We start from the raw sequence: 20,107 nt of genomic DNA, 5'->3' as shown, positions 1-20,107 counted from the left end.
CTTCTCTCTCCAGCATCATTCCTTCTTTTGGCCCTTCCCAATTATCGGCATCTCTGTTTTGCTGATCTGAGTGGTTTGGGGGAATGGATTCACATGCTGCCTCCAGGGATGGAGCCGTGAGAAGCCAGTCCAATCAGAGGACCTTTGCTGGGCATCCAGGGCAAGGAGACTTTGTTTTTCCCCTGAATATGCCTGAGCAATTCTGTAATCCTGGGGGCTTGTTAGAAATGCAAATTCTTAGGTCCTACCCCAGACCTATTGAGTCAGAATCTCTGAGCCCGAGCCCAGGAAACAAGCCCTCCAGGTAATTCTGATGAGCACTCCAGCTTGAGAAGCACTTCTCTCAATTTCTAGATGATTAAACATATATATATACAGGCACGAAAAAGCAAGGCAATTTGCCCGTAGTCACACAGCTAGTGAGGAGCTAAGCCAGGTCTAAAAGTCAGCTGTGCTTCCACCCACACCATTTAAAGGCATCTCTTTTTGTTTGTCTACTTGTTTTTTTAAAACTTTTTATTTTATACCGGAGTATAGTGGATTAACAATGTTGTGTTAGTTTCAGGTATGCAGCAAAGTGATTCAGTTATACATGAACAGGTATCTATTCTTAAAGAAAAAAAGACGAGGCATCTCTGTGTTTTCGTTAAACTGTAAAACCATCAGAAGTCACTTCTCGCCTTTGAAGGTCCTCCCCTACCCGGTCTTTTTCTCCAGGGATGAAGATAAATTTCACTTGCTCTGAGGTTATGTGGAGTGAAGCCTCACTATTACTCACTATTACATGTTTATGTCCCTATCACAGACTTGATCAATGTCGGCTGCCCTCAGGAGACCTTGGAGTCAGCGAGGACCACGTCCTGCCTGAAGAGACAGGTCCACCTTTGGCCCAAGCCCCAGGGCATGCTGGGAGAAAGGTGGGTGCCACCCTTTCTGGAGTCAAGGTCCTGGTCTCTTGGCTGGCTCCTCCCAAGTTGATCTGGGCTCCCAGCTTTGGTTCGCCACCCAAGGCTCTGCTCCATGTGTATGTGAGGGTAGGTGGGGCTGGAGGGGTACGGCTGGGTCCTGGCCAGAGTCGTGGCTCCGGTCTGGAAGTCCAGGCATACCTAAGTCGTCTCTCGTGGCTCCCCAATGCCATATTAGGCTGCCCCCTCTGAAGGGTGGAATCTCTGACTCATCCACCCCCTCCCCCCACACCCTCACACTCCTGCCAGTTTTGGCCAAGATTAGAATTCACTCAAATCTGTGGGTTCTAAGGTTTCTGCGCTATTTCAGTTTGGCAAATGACTCCTTGTTTCAAGTTAGAAAAAGAAGTCCTTTCCCGAAAGAGGCTTGGGAAGGCTTTTCTTGGTGACCCAATGGTTTGGGCAACTGAAAAGGTGATGATTTCAGTGCATGTTAAACAGAAAGAAGCTGACTCTGTTTCTCAAATGCATCTGGGGTTAACAGATGAGAAGCAATGAGACTTTCTCATCAGAATGACAATCTAATCTACCCTCCCGGAAAGTCCTGTAGATTTTCAGCCCTGTGCTAGGTCCTCTCTGGGCATTTTATTAAGCCACACCCCAGTCCCAACAGGTAGGCAAACTTTCCCATTTTAGAGATGAGAAAACTGAGGTTCCAAGTCAAGTCCAAAGCCTGAGGCCATACAGCTGAGAGGTGGCATCGGGACAGGAGCTCTGGTCTCACCTGTGGCTTTGCCACACTGATGGTCCTGGTTCTTGGGAAGAGGCAGGGGTCTCGCTCTGCCACCCCAAGATGACCAGCTGTGCAGTCTCTCTGCCTCTGCCTTTGGATTTGAAAGGTGAATCAGATAGGGCTTTGGGGATGTGGGCAACAGAACAGGCAACTGAAAATGAGGGACAGAATCAGGGGGAAGTAGACCAGCCAGGGCCGAAGGATCGGAACGCAGCTGCTCTGAGAGTCTTGGCAGAAGCAGATGGAAGGTCTCTCTGTGGTGGTGCCACTGGAACAAGGCCACCAACCATTTCCTGCTTTTTGTCCCTCTGCTCAGGATTCAGATTCCAAGGAAAACCTGCGTAGTGGGCTCTGTCGGGCTCAGGTGCCATCTCTTGTCTTGGGGAGGGCGGGGCATCTTGAATGACGGTCTCATCAGACAGCTTGCGAGTTTCCAAAAGGAAATCAGGATGCCGTTACTGAGAGAGAAAGTGAGGAGAGTGGGCGTTGGATTGGGTGCCAGAAAGCCAGAAACACAACACTGGGTGTTGATGGGGAGCCCAGACGGCCCCTGGTCCTCTGGCTGTGGGATGAGTCTTTTTTCCTCCTCTCATTAACACCTCTGAGGCCTGGATGCGTTTTTAAGTCTGGTAGACCTGAAGATATTTTTGGGTCCAGGCTGACCCATCATCCTGAAATGTGGCTTCGAGAGATGGCCCAGTTGTGATAATGGGGCTGGGAGATGCCAGCCTCACGCAGCTCAGGCCCCTCCTTCAGAGCACAGCCCCCTACCGGCTAAGCAACGCCCAAGGGGTGTGCGGTAGGGGGGCGGGTCATGCATGCCAGCTATGAGAACTCCCTGTTGTTCTGCAAACTTCGAAGCTCTGGGGCAAAAAGGGCCAGGAGATAATGAGTGGGGGCTGAACAAAACTACTCCTCTGCCTGCCTGCCAAGAAATGCTCCTGAGATGGAGAGAGAGGAAGACAGTCCAAGGGGTCTTAGAGATGACCCACGCCAACCCTTTTGACTCTAAGAGGGAGACTGAGGCTGGAGAGGGGAAGGCAGCGGCCCAGGTGGTACCACTGATGACTCAGGTTCCAGCCTCTGCTCTGGCCACGCCCCTCCCATTCAGTCTCCCAGCCACCACGGATCAAGCACCAGCTGTGGGCTGCTCGGTGGGCGCACTGGGTCTCATGAACCTACTCTTTACCCCCAGGGAGTTTATAGCCAAGAGGGAGGAAACAAGGAAATGAAAAACCACAACAAGAAGCTGGAGCTGAAGGGTTTTACCTCAGGGACTCAGGGGGGCACCTTTTTGGCCTCTGTTGACCCCCAAAGCTTGTACCTTTGTCATGAGAAACCCTGGGGGCTCTTGTCCAGAAGCTCAGTTTCCTTCCTCCATGCCTGTTCTACCTTCATCGTGGTCTTCTAAGTCCTAGCTCGAAGGCCTGCCCACACCTCTCCCTCGGGGGAGACGCCTTTTCTGCATCCCAGTCCCGGGAGCCCTCTCTCTGCAGATCCCAAGTGAAGTGCCCAGGGCCCGCTTGTGGTTGGCTCTTCAGTAGGGCCACCTGCATACAGTGAGGATAAATGATGACTTGCACCCTCTCTCGGCGGGACCCCCGGTGTTTGCCACCCGCTTGCCCTTTCTAGGCTCACTCCCAAATAGCACTTGCCCAGAAATGCTTTATACACTTGCTGAATAAACATCTTGGTTCCAATCTGGGGCCACAAAAGCATCAAAAGTGAAAATTATGCCTCACTGAAGTGGAATTTGGCCAGCACGCAGTGGCCATGGCCTCATGGTAGGTTTAAACTAGAAGTTCAAGCTCCAGCTCTCCCACTTAAAGGCCATGTGACATTGGGCCAGCTTCTGAACTTCACTAAGCCTTAGTTTACTGATCTGTAAAATGGACAGAATTCTGATGCCTAGCTCACTGGAAGTACGTGAGATTCAAATCAAAGAGTATAAATATAAAAGTGCTAGGTAAACCTCAAAGTACTGAGCAAATACTAGGTATCATGGTTACATGGCCCCTTGATATGGTCCATTTGAGAAAACATAGGATAATTCAAATCTTAGTGCCTGGGCCTAATCTTTATGATAAAAAGGAAAAAGAAAAAGAAAGAAATTTAGTAACCTGTGGTGCTTGGCTGTTTTCTCTTAAAAATGAAGTTAAAATCCAACAAGAAAGGCCTGGGAAACTAGAACTGATTAGATAATTCTCCGAGGGCGTCCCCAGTCCTTTTCCAGGAGGGCAGGCGAACATTATCACAGGGCTCAAACAAAACATGTGTTGACTTTTCAAAGTGGGTATTCCCCCACCCACAGAAAAACCTGGCCCGGAGGGGTGGCCTGGCAGATGTTATCTTCAGGGAGTGCCTGGTACAAAGGAAAGAAGTGGGGACATGATGGCAACCAGAACAACAGAGGCAGCCACGGGGAGGAGGCCAGGCTGGGAAATGCCGGGAACTTTGCCTTTCTTTAAAGAAACTCACTCGTTCCAGGAGCAGGATGGGGCATTGAAAACATTGTTCTTATCTGATTCTTATCCAGAGAACGATGTGGTAACGCTTTCCAGTATGTGACAGGGGAATGCCACAAGGAACGGGGTTACTCCAGTTGCCCCTGGCCTCGGGATGGGGAGACCGAGGGCTCAGTGCTGTGAAGAAGTCATAAGCTGAGCTGTCCCCAGAGACAGAGGTGTTGACACAGAGGCTGTAAGGCCCCAGGGAAGAGGAGCGGGTGATGCAGAGAGAATCCGCATTAAATGGGATGAAGATGGGATAGAGGGTCATTTCAACTCGGGTTCTTCGGTTTTGCCCAGCTTTGAGATTTGGGGTTAAAATCCTAACAAGCACCTTCTAAAGATGAAATCCAGCAGAATGCATGGTCCTCTGCACTGCAGATCCACCAGTGAAAAGACATGGATCTCCACTGGGTCCTCAATCCCTCCCATACAGGCCCTGCACAAATAATTGTTAGTTGGATAATCACTAAATGATCAGAGTCTGGTGGTTGAGTGTGTCAGACTGCTTAGATTCAACCATGGCCCTATTTCCTGCTACCTGTGTGACCTTAGCAAATTATTTAACCTCTCTGTGCCTTGCAGCCCTCGTTGGTGAAGTGGGGCTAGAAGTACACTCGGCCTCGTAGGTGGTTGTGGAGTTCAAATGGGATGATACGTGCAAACTGCTTAGCACAGTGCCTGGCACGTAGTAAGAGCCCAAGGGGGTTAGCATGGAGGTCGTTAGGACACAGCATGGGGAGGACGCTACTTCCCACCCCCAGGAACTTGGGTGGGGCCGTAGCACTTGCTCTGGCCAATAAAATACGTGTAAAGTGATGTGTGGGACTTGCGGGTGAGAACTCTTTACTACATTCCCTTCCCCTCCCACAGCCACTGTGGAAGCACATGCTGAGATGGACCCCTGGGTCCCCCAGTGACTACAACGAGCAGAGCCCCCTACCTCCCTGCACCAGACAGTGATGGGAGCCAGAAATGAACTTCTGGGTGGTTAAGCCTCTCAGATGTGTGGTATGTTTGTTATTGCATCATAGCCTAAATTCTCCTGACTAATACAATGCCTTATTTCAGTTTTAGGATGCAGGTACCTATGGAGAATTCTCCTCACACACTTTATTTTCTGGAAAGAAGCAGCATGATAGGATGGCCAGAGCTCAAGCTCTTGTGTGGTAGACCTGGGTTTGAATCCTGTCTGGTTGCTGTCTAGCTCTCTCTTTTCAGGCAGGTTCTTTAACTCCTCAGAGCCTCAGTGCCCACATATAACCAGCCCTGCTGTGTTGGGTTGTAGGGGCTCCAGGTGCTGGAGGAGTGCGTGGCACAGGCCGGCAAGCCTCCCGTGTTTAGCACTGATGGGCTGTGGCCAGGGCTGCTCATGAGAGCTTCTAGTGTGGCCGCACATCACCTCCTCCTGGGCTAGTGAGACACATTAGATAATTCTCCGAGGGCGTCCCCGATCCTTTTCCAGGAGGGTAGGCGAACATTATCACAGGGCTCAAACCAAACATATGTTGACTTTTCAAAGTGGGTATTCCCACTTTGAAATTGTGTGTAGTAATTGCTCAGAATCCTTCTCTGGCCATCTGAGCTGGGCTGACATCTTCGCTTTGCCCCTGTGGAACCACTCTCTACTCTCCCCACCTTCTCTGCCCCAGAGGCTGACACATATAGACACACAAGCAGGCCACTGGCCTCCACTGGGTTCGGGATATTTATTCCTTCCATATCTTCCCCCGCTACCTCCTGTGATGCCACCTCAGGCTGGCATTGCCACTTGACTCCAGGGCCCTGCTTCTCCCAAGCTGGCCTCACCATACGAGGTTCCCTGGGGGTATGGTAACTATCCCTGAAGGTGGTAAGGGCTGTGCTGTTGCCCTGTTTCCGCACTATGGGCTTCCTCTCACTCCACTTTCTAGAATGACCCTATCTTCAGTGTGCCACCCAGTTCCTGCCAAGGCCCTGACGATGTCTCAGTCCTCAGTCCTCTCTCCCTCTCACCTCCTGTGATCTCTCTTGACGGTCTTGCTTCCCCTGGACAGAGCCTTCTCTTCTCATAGCAGACTGGCTTAGCCCCTTCTCTATCCCTCATCTTTCCAGTTCTGTTACAGGCACGCTCTTTAAAGGCAGAACCTCTCAGGCCCTTCTTGGGCACCTGCCCAGACTGGACTGGAGGACTCTCCCCTCGCTGCACATGTGGAGCTTGTATAAAAATACAGATGCCTGGGTTCTACCCAGACCTATTGCATCCAGATCCCTGGATGGGGCCTGGGATTTGGATAAGCAGACAAGGGTTGAAAAGCAACAGAGGATGAGAATTCCCTGGTGGCCTAGTGGTTAGGATTCTGGGCTTTCACTGCCACAGCCTGGGTTCAATCCCTGCTGGGGGAACTGAGATCCCACAAGCTGCGTGGTGTGGTAAAAAAAAAAAAAAAAGTGGGCTTCCCTGGTGGCGCAGTGGTTGAGAGTCCACCTGCCGATGCAGGGGGACACGGGTTCGTGCCCCGGTCCGGGAAGATCCCACATGCCGCGGAGTGGCTGGGCCCGTGAGCCATGGCTGCTGAGCCTGCGCTTCCTGAGCCTGTGCTCCGCAGCGGGAGGGGCCACAACAGTGAGAGGCCCGCGTACCGCAAAAAAACAAAAAAACAAAAAAAAAGCAACAGAGGAGATGGTTGGTAACTGTGATACACCAAGGCCTTGTTAATTATATTATGATTGTGCAAGAAGCTTGATTATGCGTACTCATTCCACGTGCCTGGTGTGTGAGTGTACGTAGGGGCAGGCTGGCTAGTCTGCTCGATGTCCCACAGAAAGGCTCTGCCCACTGCTCCCCCTGAGCCTTCATTCCTGCTACTCTCCTGTAAGAACAGCAGAGAAATACCCTTCCTTCTGCTCATGGAAATTCCCCCATCTTTCAAGGCCCACCAGCTTCGGCCGGCCATTGCTTGCAGCACACAGTGAGGGCGAAGGTCCCCTTTGATATTTACTGTGGTTTCATGCCCAGTTGTATTGATACATGAATGATCTCATGCTGTATATTCATTTGGAGAATGGGAACTCAGTTTTAAACTTTCTTTTTCCTCCTTCTCCTCTGCACTGTTTATTGACTGCCTCGTCTATGCCAGCGACCATAGGTGCTTTTTTTTTTTTTTGGCGGTATGCAGACCTCTCACTGCTGTGGCCTCTCCCGTTGCGGAGCACAGGCTCCGGACGCGCAGGCTCAGCGGCCACGGCTCATGGGCCCAGCCGCTCCGCGGCATGTGGGATCTTCCCGGACCGGGGCACGAACCCGTGTCCCCCTGCATCAGCAGGCGGACTCTCAACCACTGAGCCACCAGGGAAGCCCCATAGGTGCTTTTTTTATATGTCAGGTCATTAATCGTTGCAACCATCCCATGAAGTAAACATTATTATCACCATTTGACAGATAAAGAAGCCAAGGTTCTGGGTGGGTGGGTGGACAGGTTGGGGGTAAATAACTCGTCAAATAACTCATCCAAATGTCAGAATTGGGTTTTCATCCCAGGTCTGTCTGGCTCCAAGTCATTTGCTATAAATCAGACCAAGCTCTTTGGTCTCAGGACTCCTTTACATTCTTAAAAATTATTGAAGTTTCCAAAAAAAACTTTGTTAACCTGGGCTATATCTATCCATCTACCATATTAGAAAATAAAACCAGAAAAAACACAAGTATTTACTTCACATAAATCAACAATAATAATCCCATTATATATTATACGTATAACTTTTTAAATGAAAATTAACGATATTTTCCAAAGGAAATAAGAGCGAAAAGTGGCGTTATTTTACATTTTGCAAAACTATTGCCTGCCTTAATGGAAGACATCTGGATTCTTGTACTGGCTTGTGCAGTCAGTCTATTGTGATACAAATCATGTAGTCCCTGGGAAACTCCACTGTTCACTTTGGAGACAATGAGAGTGAAAAGGGCAGACAATTTTTGGTCTTGTTACGGAAATCATTTTGAACGCATGTAACCCCGAGAAGGTCGTGGGGACCCCTGGGGATGCCTGGGCAGTACTTTGAGAATCACAGCTCTAAGCTGATAAGCTCTGCCTGCTCTTTGCATTCTCACCATTTCTGGGTACTCGTCTATCTACAGCACAGTCTGGACTTCACGCATACCCAACCATCACTGGGTAACGCGAAGGTAGGAAGAGGATGACTAGGCAGTCTGCATCCATCCTTTACCAGCAGAAAAGGGCAGCCATTGAGTTTGGCTCTGACCCTGGGCTCCTGGAGAGAGGCTGCTATGGTCCAGTGAGCGGCCCAGGTTCTCCAGGCTGCACAGGGCACACGGGAGGTACGGTGTGTTCTTGACCAGGTTTCCTGAGAGTCTGCAAGCTCAGCTTGGTGATGAGCCTGTGACCTGAATGAATCACCACCGTTTATTTTCAAGGGAAAAAAGAGAAAAAGATACAAATGTCTCTAGCACATTGGGGATCAAAATACATTCCTGTCGGTTTTAGGGGGAGGGAGGGATAGGTGGAGTCCAGGGGATTTTTAGGGCAGTAAAATTATTCTGTATGATTCTATGATGGTGGATACGGGTCATTATACATTTGCCAAAACCCATAAGGTGTACAACACCAAGAGTGAGTCCTAACGTGAACTATGATTTTAGTTAATAATAATGTATCAATATCAGTGCATCAGTTTTAACAAATGAACTACGCTAATGCAAGACGTTCATAATATGTGGGAATGAGGAGAGAGGGAGAGGTTATATGGGAACTCTCTGTACTTTCCGATCACTTTTCTGTAACCGTAAAACTGCTCTTAACAAAATAAATCAAAACAAAACATCCCTGCCAGTCTGGGTCTTAGCAGAGGGTCTTTGTGGTTTGGGGGCTGGAATGGCCCAGCGGAAAGCCCTGAACTGCTGTCTTGACTGTGCCACCACCCTGGGAAACTGTACCCACTCACACATCATGACCCCAGACGAGACGTTCTCTTGGGATCTTTCTCCCATCGTCTGCGTCTGTAGCTCCCAAAAGTCTACGGTAGCATCAGCTAGGATTTGGAAGGTATAATTCTGGTGGTGAGACTAGTAATTAGAGGATTGTTTAAAGACTCCTGGGGTTGTTTAATTACTTGAGAACTGTCAGCCCATCATCACTGGGGTAATAGCCCCACTGAAGCACAATGAAGCCAGAACACTGTGCGTCTGTGGCTGGGGAATCTCCTGTACTGTGATCTGGGAGGGAGCCCCAGCTCTTCTGCCCAGGCTGCTTGGGACTCGAGCCAGGAATTCGACAGGAAGATGTCTGGTGACTTGGGGAGGAATCAGAAGATGTGGCTGGCTGAGGTGTACGCACTGTGAGTTGATCACCAGCTCAGGCAGCCATGCTTTGGCTTACTATAAGAAACACCCCTCCTGCCCGCCACTAAGTCTTCTTTTAAACAAGCCGAGTTGGGAGAACGGAACCTGTATGGCCATCCTTGGGGGTGTGTGGACCATAGGGTTGGGATGGAGGAGGCAAGGGAGGCACCTAGGGCACCAGTTTTTAGGAGGTACAGTAAGTGCAGACTTGGCACCCGAGAGCCTTTTGCATCCCAGGCGCCTGGCTCTCAGCTCCCTAGGCCCTGTCCTAGGTGTGCCTTACCTCGATAGCTGGTTGAATCTTCAGAAGCATTACCGGTCCTCGCCACACCTGAGTCCTATGCACTATAAATAGCTCTCAGTGTGGGCTCCCCAACTTCTTTCTCCAGTGTGCATCTCCTTCCCCAGCTCCTTCAGGGCTGGCGGTCCCAGGAAATGAGCTAGACTCTGGAAGGTTTGTTCCACAGTCCAATGAACACACAGGCTCTCAGATAAAAATATGCTTAGGAGACAATAAGTGGTTGTTTTGAGATTGAAAGCGGAGACCCTAGTGACAAGGCATGGGGGAGGCTTTCCTGAGACTTTCTACTTTCAGGGTGAGGAGTGATGGGGGGGGATTGTTTGTGAGGACAGGCATGGAGGTGACCCCTCAAGGAATTTGTTTGGGGTTTTTTTTTTTGGTTCTCTATTTGCTCAAACTTAATTAGTAATATTATAACTTTCCATTTAATCATTGACCTAAATGAGTTGTATTTTTATCTCAGCAGGAGTCTGGCTGGGGCTGAAAGAAGCAGCTGTGGCAGCTGAGTGAGAGGCAAAACTCTTACTAGGACATTTGGGCTGGCAAGCGGCACCGCTTCTGCTCCAAGATAAGACGGAGACTCTTCCAAGCTATGTTTTAAAATCATAAAAAACAGAGTCTCCTGCTGGAGATAAGACGGGTGTTGGTTTGGGGCATCTGGGAGCTGTGAAAGGGGAGGGTTATCCCAGCATTACTGAGATTGTTGCTGAAACCAAGATTATAAGTAATTAAGGTTTTGAAAGTTTTCTCCAGGTACACAATAGACTTACTCAGTATCTTGGATTCTTGAGCTGGGGTCAGGTTAACTATTAAAAGAGGAAAAAAAAGTATTTCTAACAAACCTGAAGTTTATTTAAAGCCTACGCCATTCCTGTTGCTTTAGCAGATCTCGCTTTAAGCTGTAGCTCTTTTCCTGGCTCTCAGGACATCTAATGTTGATTCACTTGCATGCCTAGATTCATGATGTTTAAACTCATTGCCAAGTTCAATTAGCCTCATTTTTACCTTCACCACACTGTCCCCTGGGATCCAACAGACTCACAGCCCTGGAGAAATGAGGACCAACAATCATTGCATTTCTTCTCCAACTTTAACTCCCTTTGCTAGAACCAAATGCTGGGCTTGCACGGGACACTCTTGCTCTCAGAAGGAACAGATTGCATTTTTCATTGCAGAAGCACATGAGCCCTAACTTTCATGTGCCTAGAATGTTCTTTTATAGGCATCCTTTTTCAGTATCTTTGATCTGCAGGATGTAATCACATTTTCCTTGAAGATATAAATCATCTAGAAAAACATAGAAGAGGAGAAAATTCCCTTAAATAACTGCTCAAACTGAATTAAAAACATAAGTTAATTATTTTGAATTATTTCATAATTCTCCCGTCTGTATCTCCTGTTCTCATCTTGTCTTAGCATCATCTGTGCTGGCCACCCTGGGTCTTAGACGAGACACTTCATTCACAAAGGGAAACTTTTAATTTGCTTAAACTGGCATGGAATGACTTTCGCAGGATCAGAGGATTTAACTTTGTTTTTTAAATGTCCGTGTTTAATCTTTAAATGTTTTTTATTTTTTAATGCCCACTGATAAATGGATAAAGAAATTGTGATACATATCTACATAACAGAATGTTATTCAGCCTTAAAAAGAAAAAGGAAATTTCGCCATTTGTGACAACACAGATGAATCTGAAGGAGGTTATGCTAAGTGAAATAAGCCAGCCACAGAAAGACAAATGCTGCCTGACCTCAGTCATATGTGGAATCTAAAATAGTCCAACACTTAGAAGCACTGAGTAGAGTGGTGGCTGCCAGGAGCCGGGGGTGGAGGAAACGGGGAGATGTTGGTCAAAGGGTATAAACTTTCAGTTACGCAAGATGAGCAAGTGCTGAAAATCTAACATACAGCATGCTGACCGTAGTGAACAATACTTTATTGTATATTTGTGTTTGCTAAGACGGTAGATCTTAAGTGTTCTCACTACACACACACACACACACACATACACACACACACACACACGTAATTATATGAGGTCACGGGTATGCTGATTAGCTTGACTGTGGTGATCATTTCACGATGCATACGCAAATCCTACATCAAGTTGTACATCTTAAATATATACAACGTTCATTTGTCTATTATACCTCACAATCACCAAAGCTAAAACTTTTTTTAAAAAAAACAAGAAATTAAAACAAAACAAGGGCTTCCCTGGTGGCGCAGTGGTAGAGAGTCCGCCTGCCGATGCAGGGGACATGGGTTCGTGCCCCGGTCCGGGAAGATCCCACATGCCGCGGAGCGGCTGGGCCTGTGAGCCATGGCTGCTGAGCCTGCGCGTCCGGAGCCTGTGCTCCGCGACGGGAGAGGCCACAACAGTGAGAGGCCCGCGTACCGCAAAAAAACAAAACAAAACAAAAAAAAAACAAAACAAGAAATTTTAGCAAGCATTTAACCAAAACTGTGCCATAGTGTTCAGGACTTTGTGTTGCAGACACCAGAAACCTGCTCAAGAAATAGAGAGACACTATGCAAAAGATAGAGGGGGATAGAGAGGTAACTCTCAGGGCGGAAGTGGGCCCCAGGGCCAGTCAGCTCCAGGATCTCAGGAGCAGGTACTGGGCCCCTCCGGGCAATTGCAGAAGCTTCTCCGCCCTGGATGACCTGTGCTGCCCATACCTTGGGGGTTGCATCTTTGGGGCTTGGTGCCAAAAAAAAGGATGTTTCCAGTCTGTAGAGTTAAAAAAAAATATCCAAGAGAAGGGCTCAATTTTGCTGAACTTGGGTCACGTGCTCATGTCCACCAGCCACAGCACTCTTACAGGGGAGACATTCCAGGTTCCAAAAAGGAGCCTTGAACTTGGGTCATGTGCTCACGTACACCAGAGGACTGTCTGATTGTCCCTCAGAGGAGTTGCAGAGCTGCACCAGGAGATACACTTGCCCCACCACACAGGGTGACTTCATACCCTACACGCCAAAATGCTCCCCCCCAGCCATTCTTTCTATGAGGAAAAAATGAGCAAAGAGTAAAATACAGTGTTTTCGTGACCAACCGGAACCTTTGATTAACCAGAAATCGGTTTTTCATTCAACTTCAGGGGAAAATAGAAGAAAGTCTTGGGGGCTTACTTCACAATCTCACTCTTAGGGTATGTTCCAGGGGGCTCTCATTCTTCCAGGTATCTTTTGCATGCTTTTTAAATTGTGATAAAATCCACATAACCTAAAATTTACCATTTTAAGTGTACAGTTCAATAGCATTAGGTACATTCACAATGTTGTGTAATGATCACCACAGAGTCCGTTTCACCATCCTACACAGAAACTCTGTGCCCATTAAATAATTACCTCCCCTGCTCCCTGCCCCAGCCCCTGGTAACCTCTAGTCTACTTTCTGTCTCTATGAATTTGCCTATTCTAGATACCTCATAGAGGTGGAATCATGTAATATTTGTACTTTTGTGTCTGACTCTTTCACTTAGCATAACGTTTTCAAGGTTGGTTCACCCATGTTGTTGCATGTGTCAGAATTTTATTCCTTTTAATGGCTGAATTTTATATATATATATATATAGGTATATTTATATATATATTCCATTCATCTGCTGATGGACATTGGGTTATTTCCACATTTTGGCTATTGGGAATAATGCAACTATGAACATTAGCGTACATTAAATGTCTTTTGGCAGTGCTGAAAAAGTATTTACTTTCATTAAAATGATGCTTCAGTGTCTTCAATTACAACAACAAAAAACTGTTTCCCATCAAAATGGAGGCTCTGTGGGCTCATGGAGAAAGGATGGGCTCCGGAATCCCACAGACTCCTCTTTAATGCTGGGTTTATGATTTCCTAGTCTGTGACACAGAGCAAATTATTTCATCTCTCTGAGCCTTTTTTTTCCCCCTCATCCAACAAATGATGGACAAAAATGTCTGAAATGGACATTTCTGGGTTGCTTTGAGAATTTAATGCTTCCCCAAATCACTCAGTAACCACAAGAGTGCCTGGTAGCACTTTTGAAAAACACAGATTCCTGAGCCCCACCCCAAAACTACTGACTTAGAATCCCTCGGAGTGAGGTCAGGATGTCTGCATCTTGACCAAAATCTTCAGATGAGGTTGATGAAGCCAGATTTAAAACTCATCACTGAAATCAAACCTGTGAAGCCAAGCCCTACCTCAGGACTTGATACAAAGGAGGAGTTTAATAAATGCAGATCTTCCCTCTTCCCCCTTTCACTTCTGTATACTGTACCTATGAATACAGAACGATTGCATTTTAAGGGACATTTGCAACAATGACCATTCCACTTAACAACAACAGAAATTCTAATGATGGGTTGTTTTCTAGTTTGAATGACTAACCAGTCACCTCTGACTATAAGTGATGTTGGCAGTTCAGGCTGTGAAGCCATTCCCTTTATTCATTTATATCTTTGTTGATGCATTTGGGTACCATTGCACTGTGTGCAATTCAAATTGGCTAATGAGGGTGCTGGGGTGAAGGGAAGCTGGAGGAATGTACCAAGTCATGTTATGTGGAAGAGAGGACTCCTTAGAGATAGTCATGCAAACCCGAGGCTCCAATGCAGAGAGAGAACCCATGAATTTCTATCAAACAAGCCAGATTGATGTTATTATTTATTTATTTGGGGGTGCCCTTCAAATTATAAAAGGAGTGGACAGAGGGAATGTAGTAGACGTAATCTGTTCCAGGTTCCAAAAAAGCATATTTGTGTCTTATGAAATTTTATAAGAAAAATGTAATTCAAATTGGCTTAGAGATGAGAGCTGTCAAAGAGATTGAAAGCTGAATTATGAACCAAGACTAATGAGAGCCTGCAATGTGCACCAAGTTAGGGATGGAGTCCAAGAGAATCACTGCAAGGTCTTACAGGGGCGGTAAACAGCCTATTAATTAAGGTAGCAGATGGTAGTAAATTGGGAGATATTTCACATTCCAAGGACAGAAAAAGGAATGAAAGCGTGAGATCTGTATTGGGGAGTTAGAAATCCCAGCACGAAATCAATGACAGGAAAATAATAATAGCCGCAGGTAGTCTTGGATGCGAGCAGTATTCAGAATAGTATGGGGTTCACGAGAGGCTGTAAATATTAGTGGAAAGGCTGAGAAGCTACTGGAGAAAGCCATCCACCATGCAATTGCTTAGTTTCAGGGACTCAGCGAGTCAGCTTGGGTATGTGTGCCTGGGCTGTAGGTTTAGGTCAACACATTTCTGGGTAAGTATAGTCTTAAATCTCCCCACGAGCATTTGCAGACAAGGAAGTTGCCTGATTAGAAGGGACTAAATTGCATGTAAATTGAAGAAGTAAATTAGCATAGAGAGATAAAAGCAGATGAGCTGAGATAATCAGTGTGATTTGACCAGAGTAAGAAGGCAAAGTGGTGAAGCAGCTAGAATGTGGGCTTTGGATCTCCCAGACTGGGGACCTACATCATCTCTGCCACTTGCCTTCAGTTCATTATTTAGCCTTTTTGAGCCTCAATTTCCCCACAAATGAAATGAGGACAAGATTTCTTACCTTCTATTGATAATGTAATTTCAATGAGATTTCTGTGTAGATCACCAGGAACACAGTAAGTTTTGAACACATGCAGACTCCTCCCTGTGCTGCCTGCATAATGAATGTGACCAGTACTTACTTGTAGGAGGGGATGGTGGGAGATGTTTGGGGAAACTTTGGGTAGCATTTATACAACTGTGCCTGTTTCTCGGTTCTTATTTTCTACAAGCAGAAATCGGTTGTGCTCTGTTATTAGAGTGAAGTCATATCCAACTCAGGGGTTAGGTTCTATAGCCATCACATGAAGTGAGAATCGCATATGAGCAAAATTATCCTTGAAGATACCTGAAAGTGCCCATAAAATACAGTACTGTGCTATCTTTCAAAAAGTTCTTTTTAGCAGTTTTTCTTCCAGTGTTGGAACTGATCACAATTTTTTTCCCGAATTGAGCACCAGTAGTTGGCTAGCTATGCTATATAAAAATATATATATTTGAGCCATGCTATATAAAAAAACTTTTAACACTAAAATGGCACCTGGCATGGTAAGATGCTCGCACCAGAGGGGACCCCAGGAACCGAGGGCAGGGCTGGGGCTCGCACTTCATGCCGTCTCCACACCTGTGCAGGCCATGTGGAACTTGGCATCTTTTGCTGTCTCTCTGGGCCACTCTTAGAGTCTGTCCTCATCCATTCTGGCTGCTATAACAAGATACCATAGACTGGGTGGCTTAAACAACAGAAGTTTATTTCTATTCTTCTGGAAGCTGGGAAGTCCAAGATCAAGGTGCTGGCAGATTCTGTGTTTGCTGAGGGCCTACTTCCTGGTTTGCAGACAACTGTCTTCTTGCTGTGTCCTCCATGGCAGGAGAGACACCCTTAGTTTCTTTCTCTTCTTATAAGGACACTAATCCCATTATGGGCCCCACCCTCAAGAACCCACCTAAACCTAATCACCCACCAAAGGCCCTACCTCCTAATACCATCCCATTGGGGGTTAGGGTTTCAGAGTATGAATTTATGGGGGACACAAACATGCAATCCATAACAAAGCTGAACGTGGCAATTCTTATGAGCTGAAGCAACCGAGGAGGATCAGACTGGCTGTCTGAGGGGTTGGCTTTGACTGTGGAGTAAATGTACACAGCAGGGCTCCAACTGGTCACAAGGTGACCAGTTCACCTTGCCAGGTTCCCCTCCTTGGCTGGTTATGATGGGATCTCTGGGGCTGTGTCAAAGGGACTGAGCCCCAGACAGTGGCTGCCTGCTCTGGACCCAGCATGAGTGTGGATGAGTGGGGGCAGCCTGACTGATTTTGCACTCTGGGTAAACAAGTCTGGTCAGCCTTGGCAAGGGCTCAATCAGCAGCTACATCCTCCTTGGAGGAGGGTGTGTTCCTCCCCTGAGCCTGGAGATAGCCCAGGTGTGGGTCTCTTTCTCTGCTCCTGCTCCCAGGGAGGTAAGTTATATTAAAACTTGGTCAATTCATGCATTGAGAAGAAAGCAAATGATAGCATGTACATTCACTGTTCTGCCGTGGTAAACTTCCTTTTTTAAATTTAAAAATACATCTTGGAGATTATTTCTATTGATACATAAAGGACTTCCTCATCCTTTTTTTTATTGAGGTAAAATTTATATAACATAAAATTCACCATTTTAACCATTTTAAAGTGTACAGTTCAGTGGATTCCAGTATATTCACAACGTTTTGCGATCATCACCACTATCTAATTCTAGAATATTTTCATCACCTCAAAAAGAAACTCCATACCCATTAAGCACTGATTCCCCACCCCCCACCCCTCTGTCCAGCCCCTAACAACCATTGATCTTCTTTCTCTCTTTATGGATTTGCTTTTTCTGGACATTTCATACACGTGGAAAATCATATAATATGTGGCTCTTTGTGTCTGGCTTCTTTCACTCACATAATGTTTTTAAGGCCCATCCATGCTGTGGCATGTATCAATATTTAATTTCTTTTTAATGCCAAGTTATATGGGTGTACCACAGTTTTTTTCTCTGTTCATCCATTGATGAACATTTGGGTTGTTTTCACTTCTTGGCTATTATGAGTAACATGCTGCTATGAACATTCACGTGTAAGACTTTACTTGAATACCTGTTTTCAACTCTCCCGGGTGTGTGCTTAGGAGTGGAATTGCTGGATCATCTGGTAATCCTATGTTTTACTTTTTGACAAGCCATCGAACTGTTTTCCAGACCAGCTGTACCATTTCACAGTCCCACTAGCAATGTGTGGGGGTTCCAGACTTTCCACATCCTTGCTAAATACTGGTTATTTTCCCTTTTTACTTATTATTATAATATCCTAGTGTGTATGAAGTGGATTCTTACTGTGGTTTTAATTTTTACTTCTTTAATGATTAAGGATGCTGAGTGTCTTTTCCTGTGCTTATTTGCCATCTGTGTCTCTTCTTTGGAGAAATGTCTATTCAGATTCTTGCCCATTTTTTAATTGGATTGTTGTTTTGTTGTTGAGTTAAAAGAGTTCTTTATATGTATGTTCTTCATACTGAACCCTTATCAGATATATGATTTGCAAATATTTTCTCCCATTCTGTGGGCTGTCTTTTCACTTCGTTGATAATATCTTTTGATACACAAAAGTTTTTTATGTTGGTGAAGTCCAATTTACCAATTTTTTTCTTTTGTTATTTGTGTTTTTGGTGTCATATCTAAGAATCCATTCCCAAATCCAAGATCATGAAATTTTACCCTGATGTTTTCTTTTAAGAGATTAATTGTTTTAGCTCTTACATTTAGTTCTTTGATCCATGTGGAGATAATTTTTGTATACAGTGTGAGGTAAGGATCCAATTTCATTCTTTTGCATCCTTTTAAATATCTGCATAGCATTCTGTTCCATAGTTTATTTAACCAGTTTTCTACTCAGATATTTGGGTTACTTCCAGTTTTTTACTACTAAAAACAATAATACAATAAATATTCTTGTATATAATCACTTCCTACACATCTGGCATATTTGTAGGCTATGTTCCTAGAAGTCGAATTGTAGGATCAAAGATTGATTGGCTAATTGCTCTCCCTGGAGGCTGAGTGGATGTCCTTGTCTTCCAGCACTGAGTGAGGATGTGTTTCCCCACATTCTTGCCAATCCTTGTAGATCTTTGCCAACCAGATGGGTAGTTTTAATTTGGAATGTTCTTATTATGAGCAAGGTTGTACACTTTTAATGTATTTAACAGCCTTTTGTAATGTCTTTGTTAGGAACTTTTCTTAACTTTTGCTTATACTTTCCATTGGAGTATTGGTGTTTGTTTTGTTTTGTAGGAGACAGTCATAAAACAAATGAGGCCTCTGTCTGTAATAAACTTGTCCTCTACCTTTCAGCTTTATTAATGATGTTGTTTTTCTTCTCTAGAAAAAATGCTTTATTCTTTCATTAAGACAGTTTGGTTAAGTGGCTACTTGTAATAGCTTTTTCCATTCCAATATTATAATATTGTTTTATGTTTTTTAATTGTATTAATTGTTTTAATTAATTAATTGTTTTAATTGTATTTTTATGATTTCAATACATTACTTAATCTTTGGTACAGCTAGAATTTATTTGGTTATGTGGTGTGAGGTAGGGATTCTTTTTTTTTTTTTTCTCTCTACATAATTTAGGTAGTTGCTTCTGAGGTCAGATATCCTCAGTTCCCTACTGCAAATAAAGGAGTAAAAGTTCAGTCCTGACCTGAGAGAGGCCCCAACGACCTTCAGTGTTTGGTCCAGGCTAGGAAGGGCATCCCTATGCACTGGGACCAGAGGATGGCCCATTCTTGGCTTTGCCTGCTTGAGGAAGCATCCAGTAGTGGTTAAGAGCAAGACAGGATAAAAATGCTGCTCTCTCAATGCCTGGATGTATGACCTTGCTCAAATTTGTAATCTCTCTATTGTGTTTTTTCCTTATCAGCAAAATAGGGATAATAACACCACCATAGAATGGTGATGAGAAGGAAACAAAGCCCTGTATGGAAACTGTTCAGCACAGGGCCTCACAAGTAGTTAATACAGGAGAGCTGCTACCGTCATTGTTGTCGCTGTCATCACTGTCATCTGGGCATTTTGTAATGGCTCCAACCTCAGGTCTGCCCTTTCCGACATAGAGGGCGCTGACCTTGGGCCCCTCCACCTGGACTGGCTCCATTATTTGTCCAGTCTTCTTCCAGGGGAGCAAGTGGTGACCCTCAAGTGTCTGGCTGAGGCCACCCTAGAGGGTTGTTCTGGGTTTTTTTATGCCACCACCATTTATCAATCTTTTTAATGAGATGAAATCAAATAAAAATACAAAACGTAGCTCTGAAGGGAAACAAGACCTCACAAAGGGTTAGCACCAAAGCTTGGTGATTTGTAGGTGGTAAACTGAGGTTCAGAGTTAGAAAGTGAGTCACTAACCCCAAATGAATGATTCCCTGGTAGACAAGGACCCAGGGCCCTGACTCCCTAATTAGGGCTTGGTTCACACAGGCATAGCTCCTGGCGCCGTACCCTCTCATCAGCTTGTGGTAGCAAGGAGACAGGGACCCTTAGATTTTTTTTTCCTTTTTTAATATGGATAATAAAGCTACCTTTTTACTTGGGGAGGTAGCATCATTCTCCAGGAGGGTCCCTGCTGCAGTGTCACTTGGCATCACTCTTGGCACTCCTCTGTCTGAGAAGTGCCTGGACAGTGACCTTTAAGTTTCTGAAAGCC

General features: G+C 45.7%; 1 protein-coding gene across 2 annotated transcripts in view; it reads left to right on the top strand.

The window, feature by feature from the left end:
• FGFR2 (fibroblast growth factor receptor 2) overlaps window positions 1-20,107 on the top strand; it is a 190,977-nt gene that overhangs the window by 157,386 nt on the left and 13,484 nt on the right. Inside the window, exons 19-20 of one of the 2 annotated variants that reach the window (XM_060125351.1) lie at window positions 806-917; window positions 10,311-10,439. The gene's annotated coding sequence lies outside the window, so the exon portion shown is untranslated. Of the gene's footprint in view, window positions 1-805; window positions 922-10,310; window positions 10,440-20,107 lie in introns of those variants that run through there. The other variant, XM_060125350.1, reaches the window with a different exon arrangement.

The sequence above is a fragment of the Lagenorhynchus albirostris genome, chromosome 16, assembly GCF_949774975.1.
Source record: "Lagenorhynchus albirostris chromosome 16, mLagAlb1.1, whole genome shotgun sequence".
Taxonomy (NCBI): domain Eukaryota; kingdom Metazoa; phylum Chordata; class Mammalia; order Artiodactyla; family Delphinidae; genus Lagenorhynchus; species Lagenorhynchus albirostris.
Note: the sequence above shows the minus strand (reverse complement) of the source record. Positions and strands in the feature narration are given on the sequence as shown.